Source organism: Herpailurus yagouaroundi, unplaced genomic scaffold (assembly GCF_014898765.1).
Source record: "Herpailurus yagouaroundi ecotype Mexico unplaced genomic scaffold, PumYag 28, whole genome shotgun sequence".
NCBI classification, from domain to species: Eukaryota; Metazoa; Chordata; class Mammalia; order Carnivora; family Felidae; genus Herpailurus; species Herpailurus yagouaroundi.
This window is the reverse complement of record NW_024412376.1, coordinates 55,705,402-55,712,087: the sequence shown is the minus strand read 5'-3', so window position 1 is coordinate 55,712,087 and position 6,686 is coordinate 55,705,402.

Here is a 6,686-nt window from a genome sequence, read left to right as displayed (position 1 = left end):
ATTGCAGTTGGAGAAAACATACAACTAAATCATGCAGAATGTTACTTCTTTAAAACTATGACCTTGAAAATCAAGTGTGTCCTTAATGCTGCTGAAGAAGCCCACTATTCTTCCATAATGCATCACTTTCTTTCTTGCATATAAATACCAATATCTGAACTTACATACTACTTACCGAGCATATTACCATAGGACTGTTTCTTAACACAGTTTCTATTGACATAATGAGCCAAACAATGCTTTGTTGGGGATGGAAGGTGGGAGCTGTCCTGTGCACTGGAAGATATATAGTAGCATTTTTGGCCTGTCTTTTTTGAGTTGTGACAACTAAAACTCTCTCCAAACATTGCCAACTTCTCCCCCCTTTGCCCCCACCCCTGGGAGAGAATTGCCCCCTGTTGAGAGTCATTGCCAGAAGGGAAATATCCATGCTCCTACCTGAGGTCGTCCCCGTGCTTACTCATGAAGTCTCTGTGAGCACAAGCACACCTCTTTCAAGGAATGCTTCCCTGGGGCGCCTGGGTGGCGCAGTCGGTTAAGCGTCCGACTTCAGCCAGGTCACGATCTTGCGGTCCGTGAGTTCGAGCTCCGCGTCAGGCTCTGGGTTGATGGCTCAGAGCCTGGAGCCTGTTTCCGATTCTGTGTCTCCCTCTCTCTCTGCCCCTCCCCCGTTCATGCTCTGTCTCTCTCTGTCCCAAAAATAAATAAACGTTGAAAAAAAAAAAATTAAAAAAAAAAAAGGAATGCTTCCCTATCTTTTATGTAATCAAATTTTTCCTCCTCACTGGGTCATTTCACAATGAAACAAATATTATTTCTTCCTTCTTAGAAATCACAAACAAATAAACAGCTAAAAACCCTTGACTGTCACATTTCTCCTACCAGATACCACCAGGGAGCTTAATCCCTTCTTTATTAAGATTTCTCAAATTATACTCACTGTCTCCATATTTGCTCATTTCATGCTTTCTTAAATCTCCTCCTGCACTCTAACTAAGCTTCTACTCCACTCTCAATGGCTCTTTCTCTCTTTTTCTCTCTTACTTGATCTTTATCGGCAGCATTTGATACAGCTTATCATCACATTCTCCTTCACTTGCCTCCTGGGTTTCTTACTATTTCTCTAGTCCTTTTTTCCTCTCTTGGTCTCTTTCACTGGTTTCCCCACTTTTCCCTAGAACTCTTAATGTTGGAATGCTCCATTCCTCAGTACTTGAATTTATTCCCCCTCGTCTTTCTTTGCACTTGTTTCCTCAGTGCTCTCACTCAATCTCATGGCTTTATGTGCAATTTAAATGCTAATGACTCCCAAATTTATGTTTCCACGCCTTATCTCCATCCTGAATTCCATACTCATAAATTCACTTGCATCTTTTACATTTCTGCTTGAATGTCATGATCAGAATGAGTCTATTTTCCCTCAAATCCATTTCTCATTTTACCCTGCTCAGTTCATAACACAGAGGCCCTGACTAGTGTGGGTTGTGTATCTCAGGATTTTCTGAAGTCCGGCCTCCAGGTGAGGTGAAACAATGGAGACGTTCAATGAAAAGTGGGGAAAGGAAAAATCTAAGTATTCTCTCAATCCCTCTCTGTCATAGTGTCGTCCCTGGTAACCGCTGCATTTCTTCCATGGCTCGGGCTCCTTTTACACAGGAGCATTTTTTACACAGGTTCCCGCCACAACACCTCTGCTCAGCTCCAGCATTGCAGCTTCCTATCCTTGTCCCTTCATCTAAAGATGATAACAGCTTCTTGTTGCTGCTGCTAAATTCTGGGTTGCCTCACAATCTCCTGATTGCCTTTTTATTTTATTGTTATTTTTTTCTGATTGCCTTTTCTAAAAAGCTATTTTCACCAATCATTTCTACGCGAATTCTCTTTGTTTTAAACTCTTAATGATATGTAGTCTCTTGGTTGGGCTGTCACTACTTCAGGTATCTAATAGACATTTCACAGTAAACGTGCCTCAAAGCAAATTGCTGATCTCCATCTCCCTGCCCCTGTCATACCTGCTCGTGTTTCTCCACCCATTTGATGGAAAATCCATCCTTCTTATTGCTTAAACACAAAAGCTTGACAATATCCAGAATCCACTTCTATGTCCACTGGAGTTGGAATCACCACTACCCACCTTCCAAATAAATTCAATACTAATTGGAGTCTCTCTTTGAAAATGGCCCCCTTGCAGTCAGTTATGAAGACAGTATCGATGGTGATCCTTCCAACAGAAAGATCAGATTATGTTATTTCTCTCTTTAGAACCCACAGTGGCTCTCCACGTCATTCACAGGAATTGTCAAAGGCAGTGTGATGCTGAAAATATCAAGATCCCTGTTACTCCAATGAGCTCATCAATACTCCATGTCTCAGGCCTCACTGGATTCCTTGCACTTCTTCAAGCAAACCAGGCACATGGCTCTCTTAGGCTTTCGCACTGGCTGTTCCCTTTACCTGGGGTCTCTTCCCTCAGGTATCTATATGCCTCATCCCTTATTACTTTTAAGTTTTTGCTTAAACATTGCCTTTTCAATGATGTTTACTGTGACCTTTCTATTTAACATTGCAACCTGCTCCTTGGACTAATATTAGAAACTGATATCAACAGATGAATGTGATAGATGTGTCCCTAGTAAGAATCTAAGAGTAGTAAGAATCTAAAAGGAGACTAAATAGTAAACAAATTAGTGTTGAATTATCTTCATGTCTTCCTATAGAAAAACAATATGAATACTTTAAAGTTTATATTTGGAACTGCTCAATATGAATCAATAAGTGATGTCACTTTCTAAAAGTAATCCGATCTTAGATTGCTTCTGTTTTATATTTAGAATAAGCCCATTTATAGTCTACAGCCACATACTCAATATTTTCTTTTTAAATTAATAGCAAGAACTTCATTCTTAAACCTCTTCAGCATTCTGCTGTGGGTTTCTTTACCTTTGCACTCTAACCAGAGCCACTTTACAACCTCAGCTATTTCAACATGTCTGCATAGCTTCCACTTACTTACTGATAATTCCAAACTCTCTATCATCAGTGAAAGTTCATCTCTCTAGACTTATGTTCAATTTTACTAACAAGGCATCTTGATGCGCATGTCTCACAGTCCTCTCAAACCGGGCATATTCCAAGTTTAAGTTATCATATTACGCACCCCTAGCCATTACCAACTTGTTGCTCTTCAAATACCTCGATTTACATCCCTTATATTATTTAGAATAGACTAAACTGTGCTTAGTAACAAATATCCCTCCAAGTCTCACATTAAATTTTTATTATTTACCTGTCTCAAGTGTTTACGGACGAGGAAACTCCTCCATCTGAAGCATATGGCCCTCAAGGTCCAGAGCACAAAGGAAGAGAAATATAGAAAATTATATGGGATATTTTAGAGTGCCAGACTTTAAATGGATTACAAATCTTCTGTCTAATTTAACTAGATGGAATTTAGACACTTCATTCTTCACTTCTCACATGGAGCAACATCGTCTCCTCCCCAAGGAACACAACCCAGACGTTTATCCATTCTATATCCATCACAAATTCTTGGACTTGTATGATGCAAGGTAGCCTTCATCAGGTTCTGAAGTGTCCCCATTTGTTCCAGAATATTACCTCTGATTCCTTATGTAAATGAGAACAAGAGCAAAAAAAAATCACAAAAATCTCATTTATAAAGGCAAGAGTAGGAAGCACCTAGAAGACACTGGGCTTTTGATAATTATGAAAGGCTACTGGACTGATAGTTTGAATGCTCTGTGTATTACAAATGGAATAAGTTCTTTGACTAAACTGTGCTTTTGTTTTCTGGGGGAAAGCACCCATTACAACAGTTTTTGGATACCTACCACTTCCTTCTGTGAGGTAAGAATGGAAAAGTACCTCCCAAATCTTCTATGATTTTTTAAGTTTCCTCATCATCTATCCAGACTGTAATACAATGCCTCATATTTTAACTTTTTGCTACAATAACACTCATTCCTTCTAACAACATGGTATTAGTTAAGATGGGCTATGATAACAACTATTAAAAAAATCCATGTCTTGGGGCGCCTGGGTGGCGCAGTCGGTTAAGCGTCCGACTTCAGCCAGGTCATGATCTCGCGGTCCGTGAGTTCGAGCCCCGCGTCAGGCTCTGGGCTGATGGCTCGGAGCCTGGAGCCTGTTTCCAATTCTGTGTCTCCCTCTCTCTCTGCCCCTCCCCCGTTCATGCTCTGTCTCTCTCTGTCACAAAAATAAATAAAAACGTTGAAAAAAATTAAAAAAAAATCCATGTCTTAGGAAATTTAGGAAGAAAGAACGAAAATGGGTTGCATGACTTCTAGTCACATTTCATTGGCTAGAACTTGCTCACGAAACCTGGACATAATTGCGTATATATCATTCCACATAACCCAAACCAGACTCCCAAGCCACAATCTTGGGCTTTTCACTCTCCTTAACATACCACCTTCTTAGTCATTAGTTTTGACTCAGCCTATCTGGGTAAATAGCTTTGATTTCCATCCAATTTTCACTTAGATTATAGCTAAAGACTTCAATCTTATTTCCTTACCTCAGGGTCAAACTTCTTTGATCTTTTGCTTTAATATTGCCCAAATTATTTCTTGAAAATTGCCAATCTCATCACATCAATCCTCTGCTTAAAACTATCAAGAGCTTCTATTGCCCCAGCCAAAAATTGAAATTCCTTTAACTGTGACATTTTATATGATCTAGCCTCCTATCTACTGTATGTCCTTATCCTCATCTACTGTAGCTCCTGCCTCATGCAGCATAAACCTACTTAGCTCAGCTTATGTTCACTTCCTTACTGGTAAAGTTTACATATTTTTGCTATGTTCTCTCAGTTCTCCCTCTATGTTTTTTTAATGTTTATTTGTTATTGAGAGAGAGACAGAACATAGGCAGGGGAGGGGCAGAGAGAGAGATAGAGGGAGACACAGAATCTAAAGCAGGCTCCAGGCTCAGAGCTGTCAGCACAGAGCCTGATGCGGGGCTGGAACTCACAAACCCAGAGATCATGACCTGAACCGAAGTCAGATGCTTAACAGACTGAGCCACCTAGTCATGCCCCAGTGTTCCCTCTATTTTTAATTTAAAAATAATTGTCACACTTTATTTGCTTATATTACCTTTCATCTATATTCCCTTCAAACCCTGTGCTTTTTTCTTTTAATTTTTTAATGTTTATTTGTTTTTGAGAGAGAGACAGACAGACAGACAACGCAAATAAGTAAGGGGCAGACAGAGAGGGAGACACAGAATCTGAAGTAGGGTCCAGGCTCCGAGCTGTCAGCATAGAACCCAACATGAGGCTCGAACCCACAAGCCGTGAGATCACAACCTGAGACAAAGTCAGACGCTTAACTGACTGAGCCACCCAGGCACCTCAAACCCGGTGCTTTTTAAAAGGCATACACTTTGTTCTCTGTTATATCAATAAAGGAAGCCTAGGGAAAGAAGAATATGCAAAAAAGAAAACTTTAAATGAATAATTTTACTTTCAATTAATTGATTATCAATTCAAGATTTTTTTTGTTTTTTTTCTATGAAATCTATACTAGATTTTAAACTTATTATGTAAGATACATTTTCCACTTCTAATATGCTATTAGTATCATTTACTGTTATTATGCTAGATATTCTACTTTTATTTCTACATTCAGTCACAGGGTATATTTTATCCTTTCTATTGCACTCGATTATGTAAGAGATTGAAAACAGTTAAGAAACGTACTTGAAACAAATAATGAACACACTTTGAAGGATTTCAAAATCTAAAAACATAGTATGATAACTTAGATAAATAAAACAGGTTTTGGTGTTGCCTTTCCTTTTAGTAGATTAGTTGAGTAAATAAAATTATTCCTGACTACGATTTCATATCAGACATTTTTTTTTTCCTACTCATGTTCTCATATATATAATGAAAGGATATATGGTAAGTATGTGTCATTAAAACCAGGCAATAATTGAATTGAGATCCTACTTAAAGTAAAATTAGTTTTCCTTTTAAAAAAACGTATAACCAAATATCTGTATTTTCTGGAAAATGCACCCTTAATTATGTAGGCATGAAATTACATTGTATGATATAATTTTTAAAACTTTTTATGTTTATTCATTTTTGAGAGACAGACAGAGAGACACAGAGCACAACAGGGGAGGGGCAAAGAAAGAGGCAGACACAGAATCCAAAGCAGGATCCAGGCTCTGAGCTGTCAGCCCAGAGCCCAACTCAGGGCTCGAACTCCAAACCGTGAGATTATGACCCGAGCTGAAGTTGGACACTTAACCAGGCACCCCATGATAGAATTATTTTAAGAATTTTGAAAAAAGAGAAAAGGAATACATGAAGCAAGTATGGCAAAACCATGGTAATTGTTGAATTTGGGTGATGAATATATATCAATTTATTGAATAATTTAGTGTGGTTATGAAAATATGATAATAAATATGATAAAATACAAAAAATAAAAATATATAAATCTTGAATATTTTAAGGGATAGTACAGTGTCTATACACAGTGTTTTTAGGACTATATTTGATCAGAGCCAAAGACTTTGTGATAGTTGATGAGATAAGTTTAAGTCTAAAATCTTGTGGGCAGTTAATTTAAGATAGCAAAGACACGGGCTCTGGGCTGATGGCTCAGAGCCTGGAGCCTGTTTCTGATTCT